The following is a 14,026-nucleotide window of genomic DNA, read 5'->3' as shown; positions in this document are numbered from 1 at the left end:
TGCTTATCTCTCGAAGTTTTGAATCAGACTCTCCTTAGTCTTTGGTTCTGGCTAACTAAAAGCCAGGGTGTTGCTAGGTGTTGAACTTTAAGTTCCTAGCAATATATCCAGGCCAACGTTGGGCCAGTTGGACTCAATCGATCCAGCAGATTTAGGCCCAGTAAATAAGGAGACCAGTAAATAAATAAGACACACTGTCAATGTAGTAGAAACAATTTTCCACTGAATGCTAAGTGGCTTCCAAGAATATGGTACCTAGCAATTTATTGAGTGTTTTATAACCACACAGACACAAGGGAAAGGCCTTGGAACGACTGACTGCCAGACAGTATAAGTCAGTATCACTAACGTGGGACCCAGAATCATCAGGATGCTCTCTGTGTGACTCTGAGACCAGGTCAGTGCAGGTTCACGTGTCGACTCCTCAGTAGGTTCAGAGGTCATATGCCTCTACTTTTTTCCTAATTAAGGAGACTTAAAAATTAGTTAAATTACTAGTGCTTTTTTTCAGAATTATAGGTAATGACAGTGTACATGTAGGATATTCTAATGATGTCAAAAAGAGACCCCTTCAGCTGTACTTGTTATGTCTTTCTCAGGTGACCTGTGGGTGCCATTAAGTTCTCAAAGAGAATACAGTACAAATCAGAAAGTCTTGAGCACGGGCTTGTAATCTGGCATACTGTTTCGGGATTGTTATAGATCAGCCTGGCTATTTAACGGCCTGGAAGGAGGAAAGAATATAAACCAGCTTAGTATTTTTTACACTGTTCGAGCATTCCCTGACTGGTATCCTCAAAATTAAAGGTGGAAAAGACTCTGGTAATTTGATTTTTACGTGGATGATTGGGTTTCCTGTAGATGATATATTAGGGGTTCAGGGTTTGTTTTTGTGACATGGATAAATGCAAGTCAAGTGTTAATTCATTATATAAACATTTGAGTGCCTAGAACACCTGTTCTGTGCAGGTGTGCCAGATACTAGATATAGACTGCTGAGTAAGACACATGGCTCCTAAAATTCAGTGTCGTCACAATGTAATGGGCTGGATTTACATGACCAAGAAAGTGACTTATGTATTGCTAGGGGTTTTGTCTCTAAGAAGCAATGTTTTTGTATTTTTCTTCATGTGTATTTATCCCATTTGTAGCAGATAGCATTTCCCTGCAAGATAACTGTTAACCAGGATGAATACAGAAGATTTATAGGGAAAAAAGCGATTTGATAGTTGGGGGATAGTTTTTTGAAAAAAATCAACTGTGTATTCTCAGTGAACAGTATAATAAACTGAACATGGTATTTAAAACAATTCAATATTAAAATTTCTATTAGATGGGTAGTAACGTTTTAATTCATTCAGACTTCTGAATGATAGGCGTGGCGGGGAGACAGGACCTAACTCATCGAGGCTGGACTTGTGTCACATTTTTGTGTTCCTCACAGCATATTGTCAGCCGTGAGTGAATAGGTTCATCGAAGGTGTTTATCTTGCAGTATTTTATCTTGCCAACTTTGATTTAAATTGTTTAGGTCGAAAGGCTACTGTTTGTTTGTTTTTAAATAGCTATTATTTTTGAGCATTTTAACTTTGGTAAACAAGTAAAAATGTTTTAAATTATAGTTTTTCTTAAAAATACTTTTAAATTCTTTTAAGTTCTGTGAAGAAGTCTCTTGGCCTTACAGTAGCCAGTTCACTCTAAGTAAATCTTTAGGTTTCATATATGAATCTTGGCGAAGGGAGGGACCTTTTTTAAAAACTGCTAGTTCTTTTCTGAGAACTTGAAAACTCTTAGGAACATGAATTATTTGTAACAACTTTAATGATCGAGCAAGGAAGTACGGGGAAACTGCTTTCTCCATATTTTCCAAAGAATTAGAAAATATTCAGAAATGATTCTTGAGGAAGGGAATAGGCTGCCCTTTTTGGGGAGGGATCATTCGTTGAAATGCAGTAAATTACTTAACGTCAGTTACCCTTGGAAGTCTAGAACTAGCAAAGAATGTTTAATAGAATTTGTGTGAATTATATGCTCCTCCCATACAACTTTGGAAATTGGTGATGAACATGTTGAAGCTGCAATTCATGTTCTGTGCTTATTGTAAAATAATACCGCGTGTTATAAAAAGGCCGTCCACGCGGATCTTGTTCACGGCAGCAGATCATTTTCAAGCTGTTGGAATGAAGCAAGAAGTGCGTGTAGAGGGAAAGTAAGAAAGCGCAAAGCTTGTTTCTCTGCTTCTATCTAAATGAGGATGATTAGCAAAAATAAAATAATTATTAAAAAATAAAATATTTGCTTAGTGGAAAACTGATACTTGTAGAAACGAACTCATCGGTTACGTGGCTCCTCTTGGTATAACTCAAACTCGTGATACCCTCTACCGAGTACAGATATAACAGGATTATTTTGAATCAAAATTGCCATTTCCAACTCCTTTGTCCTATTTTGTTTTTTCCAGCTTTATTGAGGTAAATTTGCATACGATAAAATTTGCTAATTTTAAGTGTGCACGTTTAGTTATGACAGGCGACTGATTAGTCACCAGCACAGTCATGGTGTGGAGCGTTTCCATCCCCCCAGAAAGCTTCCTTGTGTCCCTTTGGAGTTAACCTCCAACTGTTCTCAGCCGGGGCCTTGGACCCCTTTCTGCCCTAGTTGCTTTTTGTTTCATTTCCTATAAATCTAGTCACACGGTACGTGGACTTTTGTATCTGTCTGTATCTGTCTTCTTGCATTTAGCGTAACAGTTTTGAGGTTCACCCAGATTGTTAAGTTCATTTCTTTTTTTTTCTGAATAGTGTTTCATTGTGTGGCTGTTTTACCGTTTGATGGATATTTGGATCGTTTCTAGTTCTTGGCCGTTATAAATAAGGCCACTGAGCACGTTGCAGTACAAGTCTGTGTGGACACGTGCGTCAGTACCTGGGAGTGGGGCCTTTGCTCTGGTTTAAATGTAAGGCTTGGCGTCTTTATTTGGGTAGGGAAAACAGAAAAATATATAGTAACCCGAAAAGTTAAAATTTATTGTAGGAAAAGTCGAATCGCCTGAGATTATTCTCTTATTCTTCATACTTCTTTTTTAATCTTCCCTGAAAAAAGCTAATTACCTTTTCCCTTAACTACAACCTCTTCAAAATGGTATTCATTATTTAAAACTAGTATTTACAAGAATATGCTAAATTTGGCAACCTTTCCTGTCCCCTAACCCCTAGTATTTACACTTACACTTACACTAAGTTTTACTATTTTGGAGCCCTTTTTTCATGACTTTCTATATATCACCTCCTTTTTCCACAGACTCGGGACCTACATAGTACAATTTGAGCTCAGGGAAATACAGAAGCAACTACAGATAAAGGTTTATGATTTTTAATCTCATGTATTAGGGGTTTGTTGGAAATTCAGCTGCAGACCGTGTTGGTCTGACCTGGGGTTTCATGAGGCCTGTGACGTGAGCTCTGTCTGCTGACTCACGTGGATATGCTACGCTCTCCTTGGCAGTATGGGTTAGAGTTGATTTAGAGGCAAGGAGCACCTGAAAACATACTCCCTGCCCTCCCAAATATATTGTGTGTGTGTATACACACAAACGTCCACATACACGCCCCGTATTTCTTAAATTAGGGATTCGTAGGTTTAAAATTGGCTTAAATTTTAGGCCGAAGTCGGTCACGTATATGTACAGTATAAGTAGATTTTAAGAAACATTTGAGTTATTTTGAGTGAGCCCTAAAGCTTTTAGTCATCTGGTAGGACATAGCAAATACATCATTTTGTAGGACATAGCAAATATGCAATAAATAGTTCAGCATTACATAATACTTTAAAAATCGGTGAGATTCGAGTGTTCAGATGCTATTTCTCATGGTGTTTTGAAACCACGTTTCTAATATAAATAATCAGCTTACTGTGTTTGCGGAATCCTAAAGCTTTTCCTAAAATTGACTGTAGAAATTGCGGCCAGTATTGTACATGTGGAGGGGAAAGCAGTTATCTGGGTGTTTGGGAAATTGTGACTGAATGCAGTTTTATTTTTCAGACAAGCCTTCTATCACTTGATTAACCTGTAGTAGTGATGGTGCTAAAGAAATTTGAATCTGGGAGGAATGTGCTATAAACCTTCCTCGTAGGCGTCAGAAATATGAGAGGCCCAAGACTCCCATCTTCCCCGGTCAGCAGCATCCCGAAGGGTATTCTTTGGGCACCAAAGTCACTCCTTTGACTGTAAAAGTTCCTCTTGAGTTGGTGGCTGTTTATGCTAAATAAATAAGCTAAAGTCTTAGAAAAATACCTAGTTTGCTTACTTTGCATGCACACGTTTTATAAAAATTAATCCTTGCTCATGTCACAGTGACATATTGTTATAGTGTACGTTGGTGTCAGATACCGAATGAAATGTTTCGATATCCTCATTGTACCTCAACAGCCCTTCTGCATAGCTATAGTGGCAAAAGCACTCCTTAAAATTTTAGACAATTAAAATGTGCATAGTCAATTTTAACTGTCTCAACTCTGTTTCGTGTTAACTGTGTTACAGGAATGAATCTGAAGTCTGCTGCAGTAAAACTCTGAAGGCTTTAAAATGTTTTCTTGCATAAAACTCAAACTTTAAGTAGCTGCTTATGAGGATAGGGAAGGCAGGAAGCTAATGTCTGTCTCAAGATACAGGACAGCTGTTTGCTCATCCACCTCAACTGTGTGAGTAGACTTAAGCCTGTAACCTAAGTACTTGGGCATAGTGCTTTACAATTTTAATCTAAGGCGCTCGAAGATCCCTTCATTCAGCATGAGGAGACATTTTTTAGCATCTCTTTTTTCCTGGTGGGTAGGATGCTGAAACTGGAGGGGGGCGGGTGGTAGATTATTACTTATAAAGTGTTTTTAAGACTAACACTTGATAACTAAATATCGTTAGTGCCCTTGCATCTTTTTTCAGAATTGTGTTAAGGGATGGAATCCCGTTACTAATGTTATTATTGTGAAGCAAAAGATGATAATTCTTTAGATTGCTGTATATTTTGTGGTTGATTTCAGCCTTTGAAATTAATAGTTAGACAAACAACCATGAAAATATTTTGGGGAATATGATGTTAGGTATTAATGTAGAAAATCGCTGTTGGAAATCATTTGAATTACAATTAATTTTTTAAATAGCTCTGTTTAATCAGCGCATATACTTCAAAATAAAGGCACTCTTGTTCCCTACATTCAGTTGGAAAACTTTTAAACTTGCCAACTTTGTTTTTCAAAAGTGCTTTGATAATGTAAGAACCTGTTGAAGAAGAAAAGTTCTCCTTTTCCTTTTTCTTACTAAAAGCTGTCACCCTAAGAATCATTTGGCGGGGATGTCTAATTGTTGTCTACTTTTCCTGTTCGTTTTCGTTTTTTTCCTCATAGATTCAGGAGCGAGGCCCTTAATCGAATGTTTTCCCCCCTTAGAGGAATGCATGGTCGTACACATGAGTTGATTAAAATAATAGACGTCGCCGTGGTCAGGACGGTGAGCATGAGGGTGAAGACGCGAACCTCCGAGCGTTGAGGGAGGCGTGGAGTGGGCGGAGTGCCGTTCGCACCGAGGCGCATCTGCTTTCTCTTTCACGTCATAAGTATGTGGGTTGAAAATTGAAATTGAGCGTCTTTAGAATTGGTGGATGAGAAGACGTCTAGAAAACGCGGGCATTCTGGTGAGACCGGAGGCGCCGGGCACAGGTGAGGCACGCGGGGCCGCCTCCCGCGGCGGCGGCACCTGCAGGTGTCGGTTCGCCCAGTCCGTTTCCTCTCCGGACTGGTCGGCAGATGCACAGCACCGCGTGAGTGTCCAGGGGTCACCTAGTTCCTAACCTTTCAGGAGCTCTAAAGAAGAAATATTATGATCTCCCCGTTTAATGATGACAAGACTCACTTCAGTGGAGTCTTACGGTCTGTCACGCAAGGTTCAGCGCTGCAGTTACGGTCGTTTGGCACGTCACGTGTGGAGCCACGGTCACTGGCACTGCCATTGGTTCACAGTGCTCCGGCGCAATGGCCTCTCTTTAAATTAGGGTCGGGAGTCGGATCTGAGGTGCAGGAAGCCTTTGGAACATTCGAATAAACTGCAGTTTTTAAGATGAGATTGGGCAGAAAGGACACACAAGAGGAAGTCCTCTCGATCGGGGATCGGGTGATGCTGAGCTGGTCCCCGTTTCGCCATCGCCTTTTCTCCCTCTGAGGTGATTCTTCGTGTCTGTGTCCGTCTTCTGCCGGGCAGGCGGGGGACAGTGCCGAGCAGCTAACTGGCTTTGCCGCGCTGAGAAGCCCACATGACCCTCTCGCTTCTCTCCGCCCGCGCCCTGCCCCGTACCTCAGCACGGAGGCTGCAGGCTGCACCTTGGCCTGGAAGCCTTTGCCGCTGTGTTATGCAGGCGGCAGTCCGAGGCCATGTAACATGGTCAAGTACAGGCTGTAGAGTCAGCCATGTGATGTTGTTATTAAGTTTGTCTCCTCTTTGGGCGGAGAGATACTAACGTCATCTTCTAAATCCTCCAAGGGATAGATCGTAAGGCTTTGGGAGAAAGAGTCTGGAAACCACAAGGTCGGGTCTTCCGGTTAGGAACCGTGGGAGACACCCACCCCGCAGCGGGGGGACGGGGGGACCCTCACGCTCCTGCCTCCTGTTCTCAGTAGCCACACGCGGCCTGGGTGTCGGGCAGGGCCGTTCCAGACGGTCGGGTTGGACCTAGGTAGTATGTTGGCCTCGGACGTGACACTGACAACACACAGCTCTCTAGAGCACGAGGAGGAGAAGCAGCAGAGGTAATTCTTCAAGACTCTTGCCGAGGGTCAGGTGTATCTTCTCCGGGTTTCGGTGAAGTGTTTTTAGGCGATTTACAGACGTCGTTGTAATGTTATTTTAAGTGAAGGCATGGATGGGTGACTGAAGCAGAGCTGCCAGTGCGGGATTCTGTCCGAACGCGCTGCTTCTTGGATTGAGGTGAGCCGTGTTCTCCACTTTGACGCTGGCGGAGTGCTTTCTAGTCTACAAGCTCCTTGGAAAGACAGATTGTGTGGGTGGTGCCTTCCTCCGAAGTCCTCCGGGAAGGACTGGGTGTCGGGTTTTCTTTAAGAGAGCCCTCCGCTTGGGGTGGTCCTGCTCGAGGCTCAAAGGAGTGTGAGTTTCCACGCCGATAGGCCCTCTTGCTGTGCGTTTAGAAGGGCTACCTTCTAACATCACGTGGCAGGTGTTCAAGGGGATACCAGGAAGCAGAAACACAGTTTTATCTTCCAGAAGAACTCACTGTTTACTGGAGTCTAATCCTGGACCAGCACACATGCGAACAGACATCCGTTCTCACTAAAGAAAGAAAAGGGGCGATATTAAAAAGATTTATGGAAAATCTTAAGGAATCGTAGGAAGTCTCGGTATCCTGCTGTGTGTCTGGAGCTCCATCGCCTCCCCACCCCGATCGATTCAGTGTTCAGGTGTCCACCCAGGTCCGATGAGCTTGTCCGGAAGGACAAGCCCCAGTGTCAGAAGGGCAGTGAGAGCTGAGAGCTGTAGGCAGCGCAGGTTATATTAAAAGGGAACGTTAGCGAGGAGGCAGTGATTGGCGTGCCTAACCTCAGTCTCTTTAACCAATTAAAAAGTGGGGAAGGGGTGATAATATTACCCCTCTCATGTAGATATGGCGAGATAATTCGTATAAAGCACCTAGCACAAGGCCTAGTCCATAATAACAAGAGCTAACATTTTCAGCGAGTGCTTACCAATACATGTATAGGATGTAATTTTCCGATTTGATTTTTTTAATTTGGGGAAGAGTTTTGGAGAACATGAGATGAAATGATGACCTGTGGGTAGTTGCTCGGGGCATCTTCATTCAGAGGTGGAGGTGCTGCCTCGCGGGGCTGGCGGCCTGGTACCCTCTCGGGTGTTCGCGATAGTTCATCAGCCCCATCCCGGGGTGGCTTCTGGAGAGCATCGTGACCTAACAGTGGGTTCTCCATAGTTGTTTTAGCCGTTCAAACCCCTTCGTTCAAATGAAATCTTGCACAGAAACTTGATATGTAAAAAAATACTGCCGTTCTGCTTGAAGCAGATGTTTTTGACCCAACCTACCATCTCAGTTTTCTCTCCATCCCTGCCCTCTGCCTCAGCAATCACTGACAGAGCCCACAGTTTTGAGAAATAAACTTAACGAAGGATTGCCTAAATGACAAGCATGCACGAGAAGTCCATGCATGCCCTTAGATGCGTTAAGATTTTATTTTTGCTCTGGCTCCTCAGAGCTGCCTGGTAACTGAAGTTGGCCGTGATACGTATCGAAAGATGGTGCCAATAAACAACCCTGGAAACTTGTGTTCTGCTTCACAGACGCTGCTGGCCATGTCACATTGTGTTCTACTTATAAACCGTAGGGGAAGAGCTCCTGTGTTGTCTGAGTCAAGATTAATTGTACTTCTGGTAACTGATTATTTTTCTCTGGAACATTGTACCTCCTAACTAGTCATCCTTCTTTCCTTTGCGTTAGCGGCTAGGAGGAATAGAGTCCAGCGAATGGCTTCTAATCAGCAAATCCTCCCTTGTGGTTGATTATTGACAATATGCCTGACCTCTCATTTTTTTTCTCTCCTTTTAACTTGGATTGACCATTTTTGCTTAACGTCTGACATCATACAGCATGCATTTTTAAAGTCACCCTGAGTCCTTAGAACAACATGAGGTTGGCAGCGAAGCATTTAGCAAACGCTCGTTAAACCCTCCTTCCCATTCTGAGGTGGGGTCTGCCCACGGCCTTCAGGTTTAAGTTCAGACGGCTTAGCACAGATACAGAGCCTTCCCGGGGTGGCCCTACTCCGTTCTCAGGGTCAGTTGCCACCGTCCTGTATTCTAGGCACATAGGATTCTCTCCCCTGATGAGACCACATACTTGCTTTTATCCTTCCCTCACGATTATAAATAACAAGTATAAGCACTTATTAAATTTCGTTGGCAGTTATCCAGAATAATCAGTGCATCCTTTTAGAAACTTGGGAGGAGGATGTTAGAAACCATCTCCTCACACTCTGATCAAGAAAGCCGTACCATCTGGGACGGAACTGAGGTGTATGCAGAGATCTCACAGGCCATCGCTGTGTGGCAAGGCGGCCTTTCGTGAATTCGCCCTTGTGAGCTGGGTGGATGGGAGGCTTGGGTTTATGACTGCAGCTCCTGTGCAATACCTGATGCTTTGCGTGGCTCCCTCTCATGGTGAACGGCAGGTGTCTGACCTAGAAAAGCCACCTGAGCTTCTTATTGCTGTTTATGGGGTTTGGAGTGTTTTTACCATCACTGTCTCATTTGATCTTCCCCAAATCCTTTGAAGTAGAAAAGACAGGTATCATTCCTGTCTTCATTTGATGATCATGAGGCTGACCGCTGATCTAAGTGGTCGGTGGCAGAATCAGAACCAACTCTAAGTCAGTTCTTTGTCCTTTTCGCTGTGCCGTACTACCCATCGAGTTGTCCCTGTGTTTCTAACAGTCGTTTCGAAATGACGTATAGCCGTGCCTCCTTGCGCAATGTTTGTTATCCCTCTCCTCAAGGTATTCAGTTTTAGCTAAAAGAGAAAAATCAGTTTCTAGAATATCTTGCAATAATCATTTGGGGCATCCTTTTTTTAATACCCCTATGAAGGGAGAATTCCAAAAAACTGTATTTTTGGTGCTTCTTAGCATTTTATGTTTTCGTGGCCGCTGTGGATTTGGTTACAATTCTGGACTTAGATGTGATGTCTGTGTGGGTACATGAAAATCACACATTACTGTTCCCGTTGTTACATTGAGTCTGGAGCGTGGAACCGAGTGTCGTGAACTTGTCTTTCACAGTGCCTCGTAGAGCAGTAGGCACAACAGTGAGTATATTCAGGCACCTTGAACAGAGAGCTGTGGCGAAGCAGGGCAAAGCAGACGTGCAGTCATAATTTTGCTCGATTTTTCCTGCTAGTATTCTAACTGAAATAGTTTCGAAATCATCCGGCATGCACTTGAGTGCTCCCTACGTTTCTGGCGTTGATCTAGAACAGAGGTTGGCAGACCGCGGCCCACTGGCCACATCCTTTTGGACACCTCTGTTTGTAAATAAAAGTTTTATTGGAACACAGTGATGCCCCTTCATTTACGTAATGCCTGTGGCCATTTCTCACCCCCAAAGTGGAGTCGAGCAGTTGCGACAGGTGCTGCATGGCACACAAAGCCAAGGTCACTCACCGTTGGACCCTTGAGAGAAAGGGCCCGTAATCTAGAGCAACTGAATAACTGTTCTCTGCATTTAATGTGGGTTTCCTCTCACATTACTCTCCCTACAGACAGTGTCGTTCATTCACTGTTCATTTTTCAATTCACATCGAAGGACGAGGCTGATTATTGTAAGTAGCTGTCAGTTCAGTTTTTTTCCTCTGAATGTGTGTATCGTGTTCCCTTAGCGAGCCTTTCCCGGAAATGGGACACTGACCAGGAGCTGTGTGTCCAGATCTGTCCGCAGGTGGACTTCAGGGTGGGGTAACGTGGCCAGGAAGCAAGAACGAGGAGGCGGGTGCCGTGGGCGCCAGGGTCCCGGCACAGGTGCGAGCGCGAGCGCAGCGCAGTGTCGTCAGCACCAAGATTTAATCAAGTTCGCAGTGTTTTGTTTCGTCAAGAATGTTCGCAAGCGAAGGTGGCTCTTTTGATCGTGGTGGCGAGCGTGGTGACGCAGACTGGGGTGGCTGACTCACGGGTGGCCGCTGCTGCCTTGATTCGCGACCCGGCTCCGCTGTCCTGCCCTCCGCTGCCAGTCCACACCGGGGACAGGTGAACGCGTTCTTGTTTGCAGGGAAATGGTTTGGCCTCCTGGACCTCAAAAACGGTCTCAGGGCTCCCCGGGATCCACAGGGAGGCTTCGGGGACCACTGGTTTAGAGCATGGACTCCAGCCGGATTGCCTTGCTCGATCGACTCTCAGCTCTGTCACTTAATAAATGTGTGGCCTTGAGCAATTGACTTAACCTCTCCGTGCCTCAGTTTCCTCATCTGTGAAGTGAGGATGCCGATGCTACCTATTTCACAGGATTGTTATGGGGTTTAAAAGAGTTGCTATTTACAAAATGCTCAGAACAGAGCTTGGCACATAAAGCGCTATATAAATGTTGTTCAGTAGAACTAAACAGTAAAGCCAGCAGTCTGTACAAAAAGCGCAGTACGGAGAACGACCCGTGGCTTGGAGAATGTCAGGGAGAGACTCGTCTGCAAGCGCCGGAGGCCGGTGGGAGACTTGCCCTGGGAGAGGCGGTCCTCGGGGCTCGGGCAGCGCAGCGGGATGTCGAGGGTCAGAGAGGAGGGCGTGAAGGAGGGTTGTGTGCCGGACCTCGCACGTGTAGGTCTTAGTCTGCGTTAGCCTTTTGGGGAAGAAAAGTGAACGGAAGTCCACGGATGTGGAAACCAATGGGAAAATCTGGGTTTTTCCCACCTTTGCAAAAGATATTGGGTCGCTTTGTACAGGTAGGTAATAACCGACTCGTTCTTAAGGCACGCGCTATGGGACCTGGGTCAGCTTGAGACCGTGAAGTTGACTGCAGCTTAGTTTTACTTACACAGTCACTGTGTTGGGTGTGCTTAATTAGGCAGATGGTTAGCTGAAGCCCTCTGAGTGGATGACCTGGCAGAGATCCCCGGTGGCTTAGAGCGCGAGGCTGAGCCCTCGTTCGGTGCACGGGCTCCGTACCCGCGTGTGGCGGCCCCTGCCGCGGGCCCCGGTCTCGTCACACAGCACGTTCGGTCTCTCTTCAAAGAGCCTCTTGCGGTGTCCAGTCTCGAGATGAATCCGTGGCTGCTGCTGGTTGTGTGCTGGCAGGAGGCAGGGCCGCTTCCTCCGTGCAGTCGACAAATGGCGAAGGCTTCCCCGTGCCAAGCGCGTTTCTAAGCGTCACTAACAAAACGGACGAAATCCCTGCCGTTAGAGGTCGCATTTCAGCAGAGGGGGCCAGACAACACGAGCGTAGTTTAGCAGTGGAGTAAGGTTGACATGGTGAGGAAGGAAACACACCGGGGAGACACGGACTGTGTGTCAGGACGACAGCTACCTGCCAGGCTCAGTGACTGAATGATTTCGTCATTTTAGGACACTGCATTTAGTCTCGAGTGGAAGAGGTGGGTTTGCGCCAACAGCATCACTGCCATTTTTCTCCTTGGAGCTACAGCTCCGCACAGAGACCATGCCCAGGATAGAGGCTGGGGAGAAGGGGGCCTTTGCTCATCCTTCCCCCACACTGGGTAATGAACACGCACTTGACGGAGACAGATGAGACCTAGCGGGAGCAAATAATACTTAAAATTTCCTCGCAGCCGTGGCTCGCAGAATCCCGCGGCCAGCAGCACCGCGCCTGCCCCCCTGCGTCGTCTGCGGCGAGGCTTAAAGTCCTGTCCTTATTTCATCCAGACGTTGGCAGACTTTGGGCTCATCTCCTGTTTTTGTTTAGCCCACGAGCTGAGAATGGTTTGGGGGCAAATCAGAAGAGTAGCATTGCGCGAGGCGAAAGGTCTGTGCGCTCAGATCTCAGCGGGCGTGAGTCTAGTTCCGTTGGACACAGCCACGCTCGTGTGTTCACCCGCCGTCTGCAGCTACCTTTGCACCAGCGCGTCAGAGGTGAGTGTGAGTGGTCGGAGCAGAGACGGTATGGCTCGTGAAGCCTGAGATACTTACTGTGTGCCCGTTTCTGGAAAAGTTTGCCAACCCCTGCTTTTAACAGAAGGCAGCAGATGAGGGCTATCGCAGGTGGCATGCTGGTCAGAGTTTTTCTAAAACTTGTCTTCTTTCGCTGCGAACAACGCAGTGGCCTGTTTCTCTGAGGTTTATCATACCAGGCAGTGAAAACCTTCCTTAGAGCAGTAATGAGAAAGCGAGGTTTATGTTTACTAGAATTAACCTTGGGGTCTCTTACCTTTCTGTGACCTAGAACATTGGAAGAAATGAATTAATTTTTGCTGGGGAACATGCATAGTACGCCCAGACGTGTTGTTTCCATGTTAGCCAGACGCCTCACACCTTTTTGTCTTCCAGCCCGAGCAGCAGCAGGACAGACAGCCTGACATAGGGACCTGGGGACTGCTACCCAGAGAGGACCACAAAACACCCTCAGTGCTGTAGGCACCTAAGCCAGAAAGCACCCTATGCTTTTATCAGCGTGAGTAGCATTTGTCCCAGGTGTTTTATAGCAAGCCATACTTTTCTCTCTGTTTGCTTTATGAACTTGCATTTTTTGGTCATCTCTGCAAAGATTCTCGCCCCCAGAACATAGTATATTATTGCCCACGTGATAGCCAATCGAGCCCGGTGCTCAGAACTCTGGGAAATGACTGTATGCTCCCAGGAAATACTGATTTTGGCACCTGTGCCAGGAGGAGCGCTCCACTTTTTGAAATTCTCATTAAAAGGAAATGATCACAGGATGCACCATAAATTCTGCTTTGCTCTTTTCCCAGATCTCCGTTTGATACAGTTGCAAAGAAGAGCAGCCAGTTCCAGGGGAGGTGGAGCAGGCAGGGGGCAGGCAGGGGTGAGGGGAGGCGAGGGGAAAGGCTGTCTCACCTCGAGCCCGCAGTGCTGCATCAGAGTTCAGTGTGCATGCCTATGAAACTCAGCATGTTAGGTATATTTTTCTTCTCCTGGAATTAATTGTAAAGATCCCAGATTGAAAAGGTCATAGGTGCCCACCTAGGAATTAAACTGTTGCTTATAAGATTTGTCAGGTTCCCGGAAGGGAAGGTGGGTGCGGGCTGTATAGGGGGGGATCCTAGCTCAGGGGTTTTCATTCTGGGAACACGAGTCCGCTGTTGTCTGGTCTCGCCGTTTTTCAGGAGAAGTTAGAAATCTGGAATTTCTATGTGACATTCCCCAATTTTCGAATGCTGACCACTAATCTAAAAAAATGAGTATATGCCGGCCGATGAAACACGGCCGTGGTCACATTTTACCTGTTTACTAGTTCACAACTTCTGTGGACGATCGTTTTTCTCTAAATTATGTTTCCTCTGTC

The 14,026-nt window shown here is 45.7% G+C and overlaps 1 protein-coding gene across 5 annotated transcripts in view; it reads left to right on the top strand.

Moving 5' to 3' along the window:
• ZFAND6 (zinc finger AN1-type containing 6) overlaps positions 1-14,026 on the top strand; it is a 33,077-nt gene that overhangs the window by 6,329 nt on the left and 12,722 nt on the right. Inside the window, exon 2 of one of the 5 annotated variants that reach the window (XM_015594356.2) lies at positions 13,051-13,174. The exons of 3 other annotated variants lie outside the window; for them this stretch is intronic. The gene's annotated coding sequence lies outside the window, so the exon portion shown is untranslated. Of the gene's footprint in view, positions 1-4,540; positions 4,702-13,050; positions 13,175-14,026 lie in introns of all 5 variants that reach the window. One more of the 5 variants, XM_015594368.2, reaches the window with a different exon arrangement.

This window comes from Pteropus alecto, unplaced genomic scaffold (assembly GCF_000325575.1).
Source record: "Pteropus alecto unplaced genomic scaffold, ASM32557v1 scaffold60, whole genome shotgun sequence".
NCBI lineage: Eukaryota > Metazoa > Chordata > Mammalia > Chiroptera > Pteropodidae > Pteropus > Pteropus alecto.
Note: the sequence above shows the minus strand (reverse complement) of the source record. Positions and strands in the feature narration are given on the sequence as shown.